This window comes from Peromyscus californicus, unplaced genomic scaffold (assembly GCF_007827085.1).
Source record: "Peromyscus californicus insignis strain IS unplaced genomic scaffold, ASM782708v3 Scaffold_1__1_contigs__length_55948999, whole genome shotgun sequence".
Lineage (NCBI taxonomy): Eukaryota > Metazoa > Chordata > Mammalia > Rodentia > Cricetidae > Peromyscus > Peromyscus californicus.
Genome location: NW_026294492.1, coordinates 12,678,157 through 12,698,659, shown reverse-complemented (window position 1 = coordinate 12,698,659; position 20,503 = coordinate 12,678,157). Strand labels below are relative to the sequence as shown.

General features: G+C 41.8%; 1 long non-coding RNA gene across 1 annotated transcript in view; it reads right to left on the bottom strand.

Moving 5' to 3' along the window:
- The window catches only part of LOC128115348 (uncharacterized), a 192,196-nt gene that overhangs the window by 57,482 nt on the left and 114,211 nt on the right, over positions 1 to 20,503 (bottom strand). Inside the window, exon 2 of the long non-coding RNA XR_008220134.1 lies at positions 625 to 647. This is a non-coding gene — a long non-coding RNA (uncharacterized LOC128115348). The remainder of the gene's footprint in view (positions 1 to 624; positions 648 to 20,503) is intronic.

Sequence of the window (20,503 nt, the reverse complement as noted above, 5' to 3'; positions counted from 1 at the left end):
GTTCAAGGTTAGGGGGAGTTCTGTGACTCTTAGAGCTGGAAGGTCAGGGGTGGGAGGCTTAGATGAAAACCCTCTCACTCTCCTTCATACCCTAGAAACTGATGGGTGTCTTTTATACCTCAGGAGGCTGGCGCTTGCTATACCCTCGATCTAATGGTTTAGACCTCGGTCACTGCTTCTTCTAAACACCATGCTCTCAATAACCCCAAACAGTTTACACCTTTGCTGTGTCCTGTGGCTTTACTTTCTTGACTGTCACAGGCCAGATCATAACTGAACAGTGCTGGGCTCCTTCTCTTAACACATACTTTCAAAATACACCTAATGGCCCAAACAAAACAGCTGGTCCTCACTGAAGAATGCCGGGCTTCATGTCTTCCCACGCCACCAAACTGTCATCAAGTGACGACAGCTAGCCTCCCAGCTATCTCGTTAGTCCCACCCTCTCTACTCCCATGGCTGCTGCTCCGGTGCCTTGTCTCATCATCTGTCACTCACATGACTGTGGCTGAAGCAGCCTCTTTATCAGTCATCGCCCTCCCTCCTCAGCTCAGCCACCCTGGACTGTCCTCCATTTAAAATGTAGATCAAGCCATGTAATGCTAGGAAAAAAAAAGAAAGTACCTGAGTAGCTTTCCAAGACATACCTGAGAAAAGAAAAAGAAAAACACATTAGCATAGGATAGCATAGTGCTGTGTCTTTAGGTTAGTAAACAACACGCTGGCATTTGTATGGTCCCGCAAAACATTTGCACAGCTATTCCTCCTTTAATCTTGGCAAGAAAAATCTCAGCCACCAAGAAGCCCTTTAGCCACTTCCTACGTTCTCTCTGTTCCAACTGCACCAACATACTTGTTTTTCCCGCCTTTACCCTGTTCTTTCATACACGAGTCTATTTTTCAGTATCAAATGCTATCTTCTATATTCTGCATCTTATGAAAACCACTGTTTTCCCCTCCACTCTGTCCTTTTGTCTTGCTATTTTTATATCAGCTCATCGCAGCAGTCAGTCCTCAGTGATCCCTTCTGGGACACTCTACAATCCTACCCCCCAGGGGCTGGAAAACAGACAGATAAATATGTTTTATAAATAAAGCTTTATTGGAACATCACCATACTCCTTAATTTATAATTGTCTATGGCTACCTTTGCACGATGTCAAAACATCAACAGGGTTGGAGAATTATATCAGAGGAATCACTCTAAAATATTTAACATCTGGTCCTTCACAGAAAATATTTGACAGCCTCTGTTTTGCTTTATTTTTAGGTCAACTGAATACCAGAGGCATGCCAAGACTCCAGTCTATGAGATCTCACTAGGATGCTATGACCCAGCTGTGATTCCATGAGAAAATCTTGACAAGCAGATTACTATACAGGTTATAATTCTAAATTCATAGATGCTAAAATGTTCTTAAGACACTGGTTTTAGGTGACTCTCTCACACCAGACTATGACTTCAGGGTTCCAAATTAGCAATGGTCCACTCTTTGGGTTGTGCCTATGGGTCAAACGTGGGGGTGCTATGACACTTCTCACATAGCTGCCCGTCACTCATAACATCTAGGAGTAGAGACGCTGTGAATGCCACTTACACTCCTTGCAACAGTGTGTTCCCTTTACGTGATACCATGGGAAGTACACCATCCCCTCCATAGGCTCCACCCCCCATCCTGGGTGGTCCCCTGGGAGTGCCCTGTTGAATTCTTCTGAAGAATTTACACAGAACTGACTTTTAAACAACTTCCCTTCTTGCCTTAGAATGAGGGAGTTACCATGTGCTACACAAGACTGATCTCAATTAGTTTCCTAAGCCAACAAGAGGGATGATCATTCTTTGCATGAGCGGACCCTCTTCTTACTCTTCCCCCAGACCCCCCATCTACCTTCTCTAATGGTGTCTACATGTGGAAGACAAGCATAAAGCCAACACTGAAAGAGGGGGTCTTAATCTAGGAGGGCAGTGGTAAAAACATGTATCATTCTGCGTTTAGGCTACAAAATCCTTTAACGTGACCAGAAAGCAAATGATCAGTCACATTGCTGGGCAGTCTATGAGACATCTCACTACGTTAATGATAACCACCAAGTTTTAAGAGTCACTGAGAGCCAGTGGATGCTGTGAGTGATGGCGGTCCTAGCCTTCCATAAATGGTTCTAGAAAACCGCCATGATAAGCGGCTCAGTATGGTTTCAACGTGAACAGATTCTGAAAAGTATCATGGTGATTGACAACAGCATGTCTACCTTTTCCTTGTGGTTAGAAGATATGAAATTAGCCTGGGACAGCACACCTAGCAAAGAACTTGACAAGCTCTTTCCTGAACTGGACCAGAAAGAGAGGTTACCTGGAAACGATGCCGAATCTTCAAATGTGCTGATTGATCGGAAAATAACAAAACAGCCAACAGCCCTTTTCTGCCCTTATCTCAAATTTGCAGTGATCTGCTTTATCTAGCCTGAGCCCATTAACTTTGCAATATATTTTTTTAATCAAGCTGTTTATACACACGAGAGCCTTACCTAAAACATTTGTATGTGTTCATTATTAAACAATCCCCCATGACTGTTTGGCTCGATCATTTGCATTTGGCAACCACTGATCAAATCCGGGGCTTTAAACCTGGCAAGGGCTACTTGCCAGCAGAAGCCTGGGAGTGATTCTGGCTCCTTCACTCAACAGCTGTGACAGACCGAACAATTCCACCTCTCAGCATCTGTTACTTCAGGTATTAAATGTCCCACACTAACTATTTCCTTGCAACGTTGATGCTAGTGTTTAAAGGCAGTATGCAAGAAGGACTAAGTCTAGTCAGCTCTGAGGAATTATGGGAGATAGAAAGAACCTAGTCGTTCATTTTATTTACTTATTTTTAACAGACTTCAAAATGGCATTTGTTATATAAAGACATAGTTTCAAGTCTATCAGTATATAATATCAATATAAATAGTCCCTCATTTAATTAGAAGCCACAGACTAATTTGACGAATTAAAAAAAAAATTAAGGCCCATAGATTTTTTCAATACTTCACCCAAGATCACAAGCTAATAAAGCAAAATGTGCCGGGATTCAAACCCATCTTTACTATGCTCTACTGTCTCTGGGGGGGGGGGGGGGAGGAAGCTATTAATATCATTCAATAAGTGGTAATATTTTATTGTGATTATTATTTATAATAATAAAGGAGAAAATTAAAACCAAAATAGAAGCAGAGCTAAAAACAGACCACGGCTCTAATGTTTCCCAGCTCAGCATCTTATCCACTCATCTGAACCATACCCTATGGAGAGGAGATCTGCGTAAGAGGTAATACAATTGAGCCTCTTCTGGTGAATGAGATTGTTCATCCAGAATACCAGGTGTTGGAACTGAAAAGGGGGAGACTTTTATCCATAATAGATTATCATTGCAAACAGAGATGAACAGGAAGCCAGCCCTGTAGATGAAAAGGAGAGACCATCCCACGCTCAAATGGCACATAGCTTTGAGAGCCACTGCATCAGGTTATGCAAACAGTGGCGCCATGACGCCACCCATAAAACACATTAGCGACCCCGCTAAGTGTCGACGTCTGAGAGGATTGGAGAATGTGCTGTGAAGACCCTGCAGTGATGAAAGTCAGGCTTAGTCCTAACCCGTTAAAACTACAGGCAGAATCCCAAGGCATAGAGTGGTTTCCACCTTCTCCTCAAATTCCTCTTCAACCCATTATTAGGAAACCCACCTTTCTCTTTCTTTTCTGAGACGGCAGCAGAAAAGACCCAGACAGGGGCCAGTGACATGGCTCAGGAGGCCAAAAGACCTTGGCTTCCAAGCTGATGACCTTAGTTCTGTCCTGGAGCTCACAAGAAAAAGCTAGATAGTCTAGATGTGATAGCTCACATCTGTAATCCCAGCATTCCTAAGGCATCATTGGAGGCGATGAGAAGAGAACCGCCTGGAAGCTTTAGAGTCAGCTAGCTCAGAGAGTGCAGAGCAGCGGAGACTCTGTGAACAAGGTCGAAGGAGAAAACTGACCCATGAGAGTGACACACACACACACACACACACACACACACACACACACACACAGAGCACGAATCTTAAATGGTCTTATTAATAAGAACAAACCTGAAGCCAGGTACTGGGGTGAATGCTGGAAGATCAGAGAAACAGAACAAGGCACAGCCACCTCACCTCGCCAATTCCTCAGCTGATCCTGTTTCCTCAAACTGGAAGCCTCTGAGTCCTCATCCAGAATGAATCTCAGCTGAACTGTTGCTGGAAAGCCTAAAAGCTTAGCTAGCTATAGTTCCTCGTACTCACGCCTTAAATACCTTTCTGCCTCCTGCCATTACTGCCTGGGATTAAAGGCGTGAGTCACCATGCTTGGCTGTATCCTTGAACACACAGAAATCCAGGCAGATCTCTGCCTCTGGAATGCTAGGATTAAAGACGTGTGCTACCACTGCCTAACCTCTATGGTTAATATTGTGGCTGTTCTGTACTCTGACCCCAGATAAGTTTATTAGAGTGCGCAAAATTTTGGGGAAGACAATACCACCACACACACACACACACACACACACACACACACACACACACACACACACACACACGCCCCAGTAGCAGTGACAGTCACATAGTTCTTTTGTAAATTCTAAGGTTGGTTGCAACTACTCAGCTGCTCCGTGAGTGGCTTAATTTGGTCTGTTGTCTCTGACCCCTGGCACAAATCCTTCTCCCATGTGGACTCCATCTACAAAACCTGGCACCTCCTCTGCGTTCACCAAGGGCTTAAGTCTGAGCTCACAACAAGTGTCAGGATCTAGGCATCCATTTTCCCCCAAACTTGTGGTCAACACCTTGACCGCTCCGCGGAGTGTCTTTGCACGCTTGGGTCTCAAAACTTGCTTTCGCTTTCACTTCATGGTAGACACTCAGACCCATCTTGAGGTCAGGCAGGTATTTGATCTCCCTCTTCTAACCCTCTCTACCTTTCTATTTCCTTCACTTCTCACTTCATCTTCCCATTTCCAGAACAATCCTCAGGCCGGCACCATTTACTCCAGTAACCACGAGCCACATGTGGCTGAATTTTCTACATCGTTCACGGTGAGCAAGTCTAGTACTTGTAACAGAGCTAGAAGTCGATTTTCAAAGATTGTGTAGGATCAGGCCTAAACCCGAGCCGTGCCCAATATTTCATGAGTTAAAATTAATCATGAGTTTGTAGTTCCAGGAAAGTACAGCTCTCAAATTGTCTGTGGCCAATGATCCATAGAAACAAGTCTGTCATCTTCTAGTGGTTTTGTCATTTCATTTGAGCACAGTAAATGGGTAGGAAAACAGAGTTAAAAATGAAAAAAAAAAACCCCTCTCTATTTATTTTCAATAAATAAGGGAGAGTTAAGGAAGGGCGAGGAACTCTAATTCTCGGCAGCTGCTAAACTCAGCAGACTCTAATAATTAGGGTTTGAATTGCTCTAAGCTCCATCTTTGACTCCCAAAGAAGCAGCTGAGAAAGCAGTGCATGATGCCCAGACAAACAGCATCAGTGTTGTCAGTGAATTTTCCAGAAACACAAGTAGTCTGGAGGCCTCACGTCAGACATGCGGAATTCAGAAGTCCAGGGTAGGACCCAGCAGCTGCATTTTAACTGCTCCTCCAGGGGAGTCTAATACTGTCTGAGGGCTGAGAACCACTAACCTTACTCCTCTGAACAATGGCTTCTTCCCTAACAAGTGAGAGATAATAAAACCTGAACTTAAAAGCGTTGCAAGGCTTGGTGAGAAGATGAGTGTGTAAAGGACCCTGCAGCAAAGTGCACACAAGGGATTGCCTCACTATTTTCTCCCTCAAGATGTTTTATGAATCTCGAACCTCATTAGTCTTATCAAGAAAAACCAGGAGTCAGATATCGGTGTGAAAGCTGAAAGATCAGAGAAGCAGAGCAGCAGCCACTAGAGACTTCTTACCTCTCTCGAACCTTAGACCCAAAGGGGTTGAGATCCTCTCTCCACCCACCTTATATTTCTGTCACCACCTCCCAAGTGCTGGGATTAAAGGCCTGAGCCACCGCCGCCTGGCCTCTATGGTTAACTAGTGGCTAGCTCTGCCCTCTGATCTCCAGGCAAGCTTTATTTGTAACACAAACAAAATATCACACAACAGTTTTAGAAGAAACAGGAATGTAGCTCAGTTGGTAGAAGGCTTGTGAAGTATGAACAAAGCCCCGTGTTCAATCTCCAGCACCAAGAAAACCAGGTATGGTGGTGCAAGACATCATCTCAGCTCTAGGAGTGGAAGCAGCAGGATCAGAAGTTCAAAGTCATCCCTTCTCTACTACTCCTGGCCATATACCCAAAGAACTCCATAGCCCACTAACCACAGAGATACTTATGTGCACACACATATTCTTTTTTGCTCCATGTATGATAGCTAGCAAATGGAATCGGCTTAAATGACCATCAACTGATGGATTGATGAAATGAAAATGGGGTGCATATACCAATTGAAATTTTAGTCAGCTGTCTTCTGGGATTTAGCTGGCCACTGGTGATACTTATTCTTCAGAGGACAGCTTCACTCCCATGCCCACATGAGGGACCCTGTTTGAACCCTGCGGCTCACAAAGAAAAATAAATGAACGAATATAAGAAAGTGAGACAGTGAGAAGGAGGGAGGTTGGTGGGAGAGGGGGGTAGATAAGAGAAGATGGGGGAATAAGTCTGACCAAAATGCATTATGTACATAAATGAAATTGTCAAAAAATAAATTAATTTTTAAAACTAAAAAAAAAAAAAGGAAGCACCGTGTTATCCTTGTAATCTCATCTACCTAGCAAGTGTTGCTGAAATTCTTTCCCCACGTCAGGTGGAAACATCTACTCCTCCTAGTAAGGTTCCAGTGACAAACCCAGGTATGTCTCTGTCAAAGCTGACACAGGAGAACCAAGGTGTTTACCAGGCTTACTTCCAGGCAGTGGGTGCAGGGCCACAGGAAGAAGCCTGAGCGGCCTTAAAGCAGCCACACTGGAAGGTCTACACTCATCATAAATGATGACTCCCCATGGCGGTGTAGATAGAGTCCTTTCCTGGTGCTTCCCAGCCTATATACTTCTAGCCTGTCCCCGAGACTACATCATTTAGGGCAGAATTGGATACAACTGGTTGGGAGGAGTGGCTGGATAGTCAGATGAGGGTCTCCTGACCCTTTCCATCCCTCTCTTCTATGAGGGGATATCAACAGTCAATAAGTGTAGCTGTGATAACCATTTGCATCATGGAGATGGTAGCACTTTATCCTGGAGGATGGTCCTCTACTGCAGCAAATTTGAAGACAGCTTCACATATACAAAACTTTGTCTCTAAAATAAGTAAATAACTATCCTTAAAAATCTACACTTTCTATTTGGAATGAGTGATCTTTTTTTTTCTCTTTAACGCATTTAGTTATTTGCCTCATAGAAACAATAGCTACGCATCTGTTTGAGTAAACAAAATAATATATCAGACAGAGAAGAACAAGACATCATCTTGAAAACGTTCCTTTTTGCAAAATACATTGCTATACAGTGAGATGGAATGGGTTCTTAATTGAGATCTATGAAAATCTATACGCCCTTTCAGTACGAGCCACCTGGGAAGGCAGAGGGGGTAAGCAGTTTAGAACAGGGTTGTGCATCTTAATGTACACAGGTTGTTTCAAGCACCTACACACCCATGTGAATAACACTACTGCTCAGAACGCCTGGGTGGTACACCCTTCCTGCCCTTTACCCTACAAAATTCATCTCCATCAGGAGGCAAAGAGACAGAGAGCAAGTTCTACCATGTACTTGAGTAATATTGAGATGCTGTTCCCACACTCCTCTCTTCCCTAGTTGATATCATCACTTTGAAATACCCCATCATACACACACACACACACACACACACACACACACACACACACACACACACCTGCTTGCCATGTCGATCAACTTTGCAAACTCTCCACCCTTCAGACCCAGACAATAGGGAGTAATATTGCCCCTATGCACCCGATGCTCACATTCAGTGGCCAAAACCATAACCAGAGACCCTCATTCCCCACCCCAAGTGGCATCTCCCTGCTCTGGAGATACTTGATAATCAGTCCTGAACCACAATAATAGATATAATTACTCCACACTTGAAATGCACAAGACCATGTGTTTAGTGAGACTCTGCTGTCCTTGTGACCTAGAAGTCCATGTTCCTCTGCACATTTGGTTCCCATGGCCACCGTAGGGAATTTCCACAAAGTGGGAGATTAACTGCCCATGTCCTGGGGCCAGGAATCTAAAATGTGCTTCAGTGGACAGAGGTCAAGTCACCTGCAGACGTGAGGCTTGTGAAGACTCCAAAGGAGAATGATGTTTCTGCCTTTACTAGCATCCAGGCTGTGTCCCTTACCTGGCTTTGGCTACTTCTACCACTGTGACAAGGCTAGCTGTGTTGCATCCAGCTTCAGTTCCAGTGCCACATTTGTCCTTTGTCGTCAAGCTCCTCTCTGCCTCACGCTCATGAAGACGCTGTGCCTACATTTAGGACCCGGCTGACTAGTCCAGCCCATTCTCCCAACCTTAACAACCTTAATAAATCACATCTACAAAGTCCTTTCCCCATGCAGACAGCATTTACAGATTGCAGCAAGAAGGACTTGGACGGCACTGGAGGCCGTGAGTCAACCTGTCATTCAGTAACAAATGTCTCTTTCTCTTAGAGTGATAAATCTTTTCTACAATAAGTGACAAGTCTTTAGGAATGTTACTTTTCCTAGCATTTGGTTTATAAGATGAAAAATAACCCTCCTGAGTTAACGTGGTGAAGAACATTTCTTGGTATTTATGCAGGCTTGAGTGAAAAGGTAGACGGGGGTGTCGTCCCATCTACACTCCCAGGCCTGGGATTCTGTCTTGAGAAACAGGGAGAATGAAGTCTTCTTGTGAAGATAAAGTGAGTCAGTGTGTGACAAGGGGCTAATATTGCCTTGTAGAGCAATAGATCTGTCTCAATTTCTTCCTTGTTCTGCAAGAAACGGGTTGCTGGGGAATAACTTCTTGGATCCAGTGAACCTTGGCATTCTGTCATGGGTACCCTAAGTGGGGTGCCTCTTCCTTTTTCACTGTTCTGAGCACTCTCGTGATCCCTCAGGACTCCTTTGCCAGTATTCCATCTTCTAACTGCTCCTGCAACAAGCCTAGGGTGACATTATTTCCAAGAACACAGGCTGACTTCCAAGTTACCTGTTCCCGCTCTTATTTCCTTCTTTCTCCTTCCCTCAAGTATGTGAACTAAGAAGAGAAAAGTCCTCTCTTTCCTCCTTGTGAGGCTAAAAACAAAGCTTCCATAAAAAGCAAGCAGTTTGAAGAGCTAGATTGGCTGACTAGAAATTTGGTTTTTGCTGTGTCGTCCTCTTTTTCCCCTTTATGCTGACACAACTTGGGCTATTCATAGTTTGGAAGCTGATAAGCACATCCGAGTGTTGTAAGGAATGGATGGTTTATATTGGCATGCTGCGAAGACTCCGAGTCTGCTCCAGGCATTTCAGCCTCCAGAATACTATGCTTGCATGTCCTCATAGCACTAAGATACTGAATGCTTCTGGGTGCTAAGATAGAATCAGGGTGTTAACTCATAATTCCTGGAATCCTCCATTTTATTTAACAAATTAAGACAAAGACTTGGGGACATTCAAAGATTTGTTCAAGACCTCGCAGCTTAATGAACGCAACGCTTCACTGTGGTGGGTTAAAACACATCAGATGGAGACTCACAAGACCAAGGCTTCATTGGGTCAGTGCATGGTTATTAGCAAAGCACTCTCCTGGGGCTCAGGTCTCAATCTCTGACTTGGGTGGAGATGGTTTTCAGGTCTCCTCTGCAATCACCTCCCCACAGATGTAATAACGATGCACACAGGCAAGCACATTGACATTCTCTGGGAACTCTGCAAACCACGGTTGCACACATCCCATCTCTTTGCCAGGAATCCATGAGAAAAAAAATGATTAATATCTTCTTTCTAGGCATGAAGGGTCTAGAGGTATTTGAAGCACTCTTGAAATAGAAATAAGGGAAGATGGGGTCTATCTGTTGAGAACAGATAGAACAAGATGGCCATGAGGAAGAAAGAAGGGAACTTACTAAATGAAGAACCAGGAGCAGCACCCATAACTCAAATCTTTCCCCTTGAAGGCAATGTTCTCATCATAGAACCAAAGTAAAAAAAAAAGAGGTATCTACTGATCCTCTAATGCTTGTAAATACATTTCATATACACATCTGAACATCCATGAGTACAGGTACACATGCATGCATACAGACACAGAGGCTTGCATTGATTCCACATTGACAGATATGTAGCCATGTCCTCTCAGTTGAAGCATTACCTACTAGAGGGATATTCCTCAAGACTTAGGAAGTAAAGAAAACTCGTAAGTCTCAGGAGGCTCCTGAAACTTACAAAGTACAAAAGATCTCATCCCAAGGCTGTATAAGCACTAAAAGTCACTGGGCAGAGGAGACACTCTAACTGAACACACCAACTGAAAGTCCTACAGGAAGATCTAAGGATGCAGCTTTTGTAAGCTGTTTACTATACTGGGGTGGACTATTCAGAGATGTAATTGCCTTTGAAATACCATGCTCTTGTAAGCAGTCCTTTGCTCATTCAACTCTTAGCAAACCCAACAAACTCAATGATTCACTAAGATGAATTTGGATAGTCATTTCTTCAGTATAGCATTGGTTCCCTATCTGGGGTAAACAGATACTCGCTCCTGCTCCCTCAAGACAAGTCACATAACAGTAGACATATTAACCATTAACCTGATTCTATGGCATGCTTTAAAAGTCATAACAATGTGTACTTCTGGATCCTTGGAGAATTCTCTGTCCCTGGCTGCAACAACACTGAGTCAAATTGGTTACCAGGAACATTGGGCATGACAGAGTAGTTCTTGATGTCCATATTTTATGGGCTATCTCATGGAGTGGGGATACTAGAAAGGGAGCAGAACATTGATAAATGTAGAATGAAAAATGTGATCACATTCTGAAAACCGAGAAATGACTGTAACATAAATATCTTTATGACCACACAACTTCTTTGTCTTTCAAAACATGGATATAAATAACATAGGACAGGTGTTTCAGTAAACTGAAATACAGAGATGTTTTTCATATTTAATTATGCATTAATTTATTGAGTCCATGACTGTTCACAGACTTTTTGTTACATCTCATGCATGGCAGTTTGAAGAAAGGTTAAAGTGATCCTTTACCCATTAGGAAACTTCTTTGTAATGTGGAAGAAAAGAATGCTAAATGGTAATTATATCAGATAGGATGTCATTACTGCAGTAATGTGCTCTGCCCAATAGAATGTGGTTGTAAGTTAAAATGGACAGAATGGTCAAAAATAGTGGAATAGTGACACTCTAGTACATGTCTGCCAGAGAGTCAAGTTTTGATATCTAGGGATATGGAGAAAGACATTGCAAATGGACATAAAAAAAAAAAAAAAGCATGGATAGCCTTAAGGAAGGAAACTGATGTAACATGGGAACATTGGCCAACACACTTGCCTGGAGTATGGGAATACCTGGTGGGTATAATAATAAGAAAAGCTTAAATCAGATTCCTTGGATGCTTGTGATGTTGGTGCTGAGTCTGAGGACAATGGAAAGCCACAGGGAATGTTTTATGGTTACAGCAATCCTAAAGCAGGATTAGTCACCCAGGAAAGGGTGACCTGGGCAAAGGGAAGACTGAATGCAGGGAAATGAGTGTGAAAGATGACTCTGTTGTAGTGCAGACAAGAAGATGAAGAGACAATGATGGGCAGCTCCTTCCCAAGGTGACTCTGGAGCCCAATATTTCTCTCCCCACCTCAGAGATATCCACAGAATCATATGTTCTGTATGAGCGAAGAGAAATGAAAAGAAAGCACACCGACAATAACATGGAGGAAGCCAACTGCATAGAAAATGTGTGTAATTATGATCCTACTGCTTAAGATTCTAATCATTACAAGGAAACTAGCAACATGCAGAGGGAAGATCATGACACATGGAGAGAATAACTCGTTCCATACAAATGAAGACCATTTGAGATATTAAAAGGCTGTTTAGTAATATTCTGAAAGAAGTTCTACAAAATGTAACAGAGTGGCGTGTAAATATGACAGATAAAAAGAAAAACCCTTCAAAGTTAATGTTTAATGCTCAGTGGCACAGGGCTTGTCCAACATGTTCAAGACCCTGGGTCTAATATTCATTATCACTAAATAAATAAACCAAGAAATAAATAAAAATAATGTCTAGAAAATATAGCAGAAAAAAAGTAAAATTTGAGTAAAATTTAAGAGCTGTAGATTATTTTAGGAGATTGTGGTCACTAAAGACTTCATTAGGTAAAAGGCAGAGATATGTAAGTTGTGGGATAGAAATCTGTCATAGGTATTAAATTTCAAAGAGTCAGGGAAAGAAGTTGTAGTGGAAGGTTCTGAAAGAAAGGTTTATGTAGCTGAAAGTTTTCCTGTGTCCCACCCAGTCTGCAGCTGCTCAGACCCAAGTAAACACACAGAGGCTTATATTAACTATAACTGCTTGGCTATTAGCTCAGGCTAACTACTGACTAACTCTTACACTTAAACTCAGCCCATTTCTGTTAATCTATATGTCACCACATGTTCCGTGACTTTACCTGTGTGCTATTACATGCTGCTCCCTGGACGGCGGACTGGCGTCTCCTCACTCTGCCTTCCTCTCCCAGAATTCTCCTTGTCTGCTTATCATGCCTATACTTTCTGCCTGGCTACTGGCCAATCAGCTTTTTATTTATCAACCAATCAGAGCAACACATTCACAGCATACAGAACATCCTACAGCAGGTTTGAAAGTCAGAGCAGCCAATAGCCAGGCAGTCAACCCGAGGAGCTGTCCATGCTTAGACATTACAACGGGACTTCAAAGGGAAGGCCTCATAGAGAGGTCTCGCAGAAGCTGAGCCACTTAGAAACTTCCCAGCTCTACTTGCACTGATCTGCTGCTGTGTGTTCGCTGTGTGATAATGGCCCTGAGGTTGCTGTGGTCCACAGTGATAACAGGAAGAGATCTAGACATATAGCCGAACACAACAAGGATGGGCTAAAAACCACAGTCCCTCTGATTTTGACTGTCACCACCAGTAAACCACAGCAACCCTCAGGGACCAGTAGTCACTAGTTTGCTCTGGCCTTCCAACTCCTATAGTCACATCTCTATTGGCCAGACCCGACCCAGCTACAGAGGAAATTCCCACTTAACCATGTGGTTCAAGCACAAATCACCAGAATGGTCCAAAGTCTGTTTGATAAACTCTTGAAAGAACAGAAAAAAAATACACTTGGGGAAAACTATTACCCAAATAAAGATAAAGTCTTCAGATTAAAACAACACAATGAAGGGTAGATTATCATTTGTGAAAATCCACACTTAACACATCTTTGTGAAATTTCCAAGCATGTGATCGTAATTTGATGCTCATATGGGCTCTCAGAAACAATAAATCACATAAAAGCAACAATGGCTGTCTCTAAATATCTTGTCAGAGATGAGGAAGCAGATCCATGCCTTCACATCTCTCATGCAAAATGACATAGAACCTCGATTCCACACCCCTGTCAAGTGCAAGGGCAAGATACAGTCATTTAGAAGTGCAAATGTCAAGGTATCTGTAAGCTTGTTTTCAATGTAGGCTTTCAGCAAAAGCTAGAGAAGATTTTCAAACGTCACAGGAAGTCTAAACAAAGAAGACGGGCGACCCTTGAAACATATCATCCACCCAAGTATCAAAGAAGAATCTCTCAAGATAACGACTGTCAGTGGGACTTGACAAATTGAAATGATTTGTTTCAGATGTGAACAGGAAGGCAGTGGGCTCTCACAAATCCACCTTTACAAGCTGTAGGCACATTCTGAGCTGATGGAAATGGTCACTGATAGAAGTAAAAAATAAAAAAAAAGTTTTCATAAATATGTATTAAAAACTTTTAAAAGCCACCATTTAAACATAAAACAAACTAAAATTAGCAAATGGTAATAAAAGAAGCATTTGATCTAGATGTTGAAAATACTCTGTTAAATAATGAATAGACAAGAAAAATTCAACCCCAGTATATTATTGGGTCTTCACTGGACAAATTAAGATAAAAATATTAGTACACATTTATTTCTGTTTCTATTCTGTTTTTATTATCAAGTAAAAAGACTAAAACAACAATTATCAAAAATCATGGAGGGAAAATAAGAATACTATATGCTTATTGACAACTTGACATTTGTATTTCTAAACTATGTATTTTTCCTAGCAAAAGTAAAATAAATATTTCTTAAATAAAATTTATGTCTAATACAAAATCATATGTAGACATATAAAATATAGAGTCAGGAGCAGACAAAGACAAGCAACTCCACAAATGCATAACAGAATTAGTGGAGTAAGTGCATCACTTAGGATTAGGGAGAAAACTCGCCAAAATGATGACAAACAGAAGCAATGAATGTTTAATGTCTCTTAATCCTAGGAAAGAGAACTGGGGTGTAGGAGCGTTGTTTCCATTCTAAGCACTTCTATGTTATCTTATTTTCATCATAACTGTGCATTACTTTGGTTTTTAAAAATGAAAGCAAATGATTTTGATTACTGTAGCATAGCTGTGCGAGAGAATTATTTAGTTGCTTTTAGGAAACACATTTAATAATTTAGTCATAAAGGAAATCATATCTGCAACTTACTCTTAAATGCTTCAGAAAAGAATATAGTATGTGAGTGTCAAGATAGACTATGAATAACATAAAAAGACCACTTTAAAGGATTCTGAGTGAAGTCTTTTATGCAAGAATTCCTTGTACTGCTCTTGTAACCTTCTACAAACTTGAAATGATTTGCAAGCAAATAATAGTAAATAAAGAAAAGCAAAATTTTAAATCATTCAAAACATACTAGCAAGACATAATGACATCTTAACTTGTCAAGAATATAATTTAGAAAAAACATGTACCACCTTTATATAGTCCTCACCCCATAACTATAATAAACACAGAAAATTGGAGCATGATAGACAATTAAAATTGTGACTATAAAGAAGAATTATGAAGAGGAGGCCAGAGAGGAAAGGGGCATTGAGAGGAATAGCATGGGTACCCTGGGGTATGGAAGAGAAAGAAATGAGCAATAAAGGGGAAGCTTAAGTATGGCATAGGTTCCCACAGCTATGGAAAGAATCTAAGAAAGGAGGAAAAAATGGAAAACATTACTGTGCACATTGGTTTTGTAAACTTGGCACAAACCTAGACATATTGGGGAATCTTAATAATTGAGGAAAATGCCTCCATAATTTCATCCTGTAGGCAAGTATATAGGGCATTTTCTTATTTGATTGATGTTGGAATACCCAGCCAGTTGTGGGTGGTACTATCCCTGAACCAGTCGCTCTGAGTGTTATAAGAAAACAAGCCAAGGAAGCTACCAGGAACAACCCAACAAGCAGCATTTCCTCCAAGGATTCTACTTCAGTGCTTGCCTCTAGATTACTGCCTTAAGTTCCTGCCCTAACTTCCTTCCCTTCCTGATGGACTGTGACCTGAAGTGTAAGCCAAATAAACCCTTTTCTCCCCAAGTTGCTTCTGGCATAGTGTCTTATCACAGAAATGGAAACTCTAACAAAGACAACAACACAGAGACACGGAATCCAAGAACATAGTAAGGGAAGTTGATTTTTAACAAATAGAAATTGTTGGTCAACGTTTAATTAAAGTGTAAGTGTGGGAGAGTAGCAGTCAGGCTATACTAGGAATGAGGGAAGGTGGAGAAGTAATAGCAGGGATTAATGCAAAGAATGATTAAAGACAAAGGGAACTTCATCACAGGTTACTTTTCTCCTTGCTATGACAGAGTCCCTGACAAGAAGCAGCTTCAGGGACTCACAGATTTATAGCCGGGGAGGTGTGTAGGAACAGCTCACAGCTGTGGCGGTCGCAGTGAAAGGCTGCTTGCTCACATCTTGGCAGACCAAGAAACAGAGACAACTGAAATCAGAGCTAAACTTCGAGGTCTGTCTCCCATCAACACACCTCCTCTAGTTAGGCCCCATCACCAAAAGGTTCCAAAACTTTCAAAAAAGCACCACCAGCCGGGAACTACGTGTTCAAGCATCTGAGCCCATGGGGGACATTCGTGCGTGTGGTAACACATTCTCTCATGGAATCCTCCAGAGTGGGATGGTTGTGTGTGTTTGTTATAGATTAAAAATAAAGTCTTGGTTTCTGGACATCCTTCCCAAGTCCCTTCTGCTCTAACCCACCTCGGCCGTGGGACTCATCTGTAACAGTGACTATGGGGGGGGGGGGGGGGTCTTGTGCAAAGATTTTAAGGCCCATTCGGGTTGTCTTCCCTCCATTAGAACCAAATCAGCAAACATAGCATCGAGGTCTCAAAATGAACCGGGCGACACAAATTTGTAATAAACTTGAACACAATTCTCAGAAAAGATAGTAAGCATTTTTCAATCCATGTCTCCAAACGGAAAACAACTCATTTAATACAGAAAATATTTCCGCCAAGCCTCCTTCATTTGACCTTTCAATTAAAGGTCTAACCCATTATTTTGATTGCTTTCCCTTTAAAAGCTCTTGGAGCTTTTCTGAAAATAAATTGATTAGTGATACTATTCATTGCATGAAACAATAAACAAAAACATATTCAGTGAAAGATATGAATAATAGTTGAGCCTATATTAAAACATATATGTTGGTTTATTTTTAAAGACTATTACCAAACAACTGAAGTTCCCTTATTTATTTCCTAATACAATTCATGACAATGACAGTGAATCTTTGAGGCATTAAAAAAAACCAGAAAAAGCAAGGGAAATTTCAAATCAATGCCCAATCAGTAGAAAATATAATCTCCCAATATTGCAAAATACTTCATAAATTCTACCAATGAAGTCGGAGCCAAGCCACGTTTGTAAGCTGTGCCAAACTGATTTAAGCTAATCAATGTTGTTCTTAAGAAAGCCCTGTACAATTTGAATCCTGCCCTTGAGAGGTCCTTTACTCAATTTAGGAAGAAAGGGGAGAGAGATACAAAGAACGCAACTGGTAATCACTAGAAAAAAAATTTATGGCACCCATTTTAAGATTCGGTTTCTTAGGGGTTGAGGATTTAGCTCAGTGGTAGAGCGCTTGCCTAGCAAGTGCAAGGCCCTGGGCTCAGTCCTCAGCTCCAGAAAAAAAAAAAAGATTCGGTTTCTTATCTCAGAGTACAATTTTCCTCTCTCTCTCTCTCTCTCTCTCTCTCTCTCTCTCTCTCTCTCTCTCTCTCCTCCTTTCTTCCCTTCCTTTCAGCATCTGCCTCAGTAGGAAACATGGAACAAAATATTCTTTATCAGAATGCCTTCTCAATCTCCTCCTTTTCCATCTCGGTTTTAGTTCTAGGGAAATAAAAGCAAGCCACAGCTACACCATTTCTAAGCCTAGAGCTATTTCATTTTTAGTCAAATACTTTAAGCTCCATAAAGTATATGAAGCCATATTTTCAGACTTCAAAAAATATAGCAAGCAGGTCTTTTCTCAGCATCATTTAATATTCGACAACTCGTTCCTAAATGATTTTGCCATCTGAACACACTCTTTATCACAGAGTTTCTCTCCAGTTGGGTGGGGTTCTTTGAATTTGCTTTCACTATATAATTTTAAACTCATTTTTTGAAGCACAGAAAGATGACTTTTTTTCTGTTGCTGACAAGATAGGAAATAATTCTTTAAGATGCATTTATGTTCAAGAACCATATATTTGTTCCAATACCCAGGAGTGAAATGCTTTTGAGAAATAGCATGTTCGGTAATAGCACACTGCAGAAGTAATAGGAGAGACAGCACTTGGAATGCTATTACATGGCTGCCTATATCTCTTCATCAAGTTCATGTTCACAGTTTGAAACTCTGTCCTTCCAGGACTTCCGCCTCAAACCGATGCTTTCCCACCATCTTTGGCCTGTCTAGCTGTCTCATGTTGCTATCTGGCATGGTGTTTTATGATGTTTTCTATGCATTTAGATTACGCTGAGGATGTTTAATTCATCCTGATGCTCCCAGAGCCAAGCTCAGTATCTGGATTCTTAAAAATATCGGGAAACTCCTATGGAGAAGGAACTAAACCTTCAATCTCCCCCCCTACCCCACCCCCGCCAACTCCAGATCTGGCTGATTTAGCTGTCATTTGAGTAAAAGCACGAGAGCATGGGGACAGTGGTTCTCAGTATCCTCCAATACCCACCAGACAGAAAGCAGCCATCAGGCTTACTTCCACCCACACCCCCTGGTCACAAACTGTGTAGTCGATGCAATTCCTGTGGAGAATTTAAGACATAGCAGTGCTTCAGGTGTAGGATTTACATCCACTCAGACTTAGTCAGTTCGGAAAGTCTAGGCTGTAGGGAGAGAAAAGTCAGATCACCCAGCAGTCTGTGGCCAAACAGAATGCCACAGCAGGTGTTCCGCTCACCCTGCTGGGTGTGATAGATAAAAAAAAATCAAGGAGTTGGTTCACATAAAACAAACTGTTAATCTCTAAGATGCTTGGTATGGCCTTTTTGGCAATGCTTACTTAAGCAGCTTTATATATGGCCTCAAATTTGTCTTTTGCTATCCATGTTTGTTGGCTTACTTTATTGAGACAGGGTCTCATGTATCCCAGGCTGGCCTTATTGGTAAGGACGACTTGGAACCTCCGATTCTTCTGCTTCCATCTCCCAGGTTCTGGGGCTTCTAGGTAGGCACCATCATGTCCATTTTATGGGGTGCTGGGCATCAGTTTCAGGTCTTTGTGTTGGTAGGTAAGCACCCTAGCAACTGAGCTATATCCTCAGCCTTCCCATTTGCTGTTTTTATTTATCTTTAACTAGCACACTTTTCCTCTAAGGCCTCTTTACTCAAGTTCTTGTGAACCAGAAACAGTCTCCTCAGATGTTTTCTGACACAGGAAGATTTGCCTCATCTATCTATTGTTTGAAATTCACTTCCTTAGTCAGGTATGGACTCATCAGATTAAGTCCATTCTTTATTTAGCATATATTGAATACCTACTACACATCAGAAACTACGCTGTGCCTGTGCCTTAGCAAAGATCCAGAAGCATTCCTGCAGTTCACTGTCCCTCTACAGCAGTGGTTCTCAACCTGTGGGTTGTGACCCCAATAAGAGTCATATATCAGATATCCTGAATATCAGATATTTACTTTATAATCCATCACGACAGCAAAATTATAGTTATGAAACATTGCAATGAAATAATTTTATGGTTGAGGAATTGTATTAAAGGGTCATAGCATTAGGAAGGTTGAGAACCACTGTTCTATACCTTTCTCTTACCTCCCTCCAATTCTTTTTTTTTTTTTTTTTTTTTTTTTTTTTTTTTTTTTTTTTTGGTTTTTCGAGACAGGGTTTCTCTGTGCAGCTTTGCGCCTTTCCTGGGACTCACTTGGTAGCCCAGGCTGGCCTCGAACTCACAGAAATCCGCCTGGCTCTGCCTCCCGAGTGCTGGGATTAAAGGCGTGCGCCACCACCGCCCGGCTACCTCCCTCCAATTCTTAGTCACCCTTTAAGGTATCAGTTCAGGCCTGCTTCCCCCATGATTCTACCTCACCACGTAACCCAAGACTACAATGGGCTCTCATCTCCTGATTTTCTGAAGTCAATGTACTCTGCTCTGCTAGGGAACCTCTAACATCAACTGAATTAAATTGAATTGTATGAAAACATTTTTCCTAGGTCAAAACATAACACAGTAGCTACCATGCATGCTACTGCCAACAAAGGAGATGAAAAATGAAGCAATACGGACTTCCTAATGATGGCTTGGAATAGTCTAAGCTGACTCAGCTGCCCAAGGAATTCAAAATAGTTGGATGCCAGTTTTGAAGCAGGTCTCTGGTTACAGTCCATGGGACTCTGCCAGTGTTCCATCAGTAGTCTTTATCAAGACCTTCAGGGAAGTCATGTGGGCCAACAGAGCACAAAGTCATAAAGTTGGAAAATAGAGTAATTACATTGGACTATCTTGAAACTGAAATTAATTTTAAAGTATCTTGACCAAAATGGACAAAATGGAGTTCAAGGGAACATGTATACCGCCCCCCCCCCCCAGATCCCTTTAAGGAGCAAGAATAATGGCTTTCCAGGGCAGTAGTAGTTTTCTAGGTTCAGGGTGGTTACAAGAAAATTTAAAGAATGGTTGAAGAGATTCCACTGCTGTTGGGGGAAGGGAGGCAACAGGGAAGGTGACTGGTCAGGTTTCCAATCCAACCTGCAGCCAGCCATATAGGTGAGATCAAGGAGTAGACTGTGTAGTAGGTGGGCAAGGACCATCCTGCTTCAGTACCTCAGTATGAGTTCAATATTGCAGTGACTACTCTGAAAGTGACCCAGAACTGTAGTCTCAAGAACG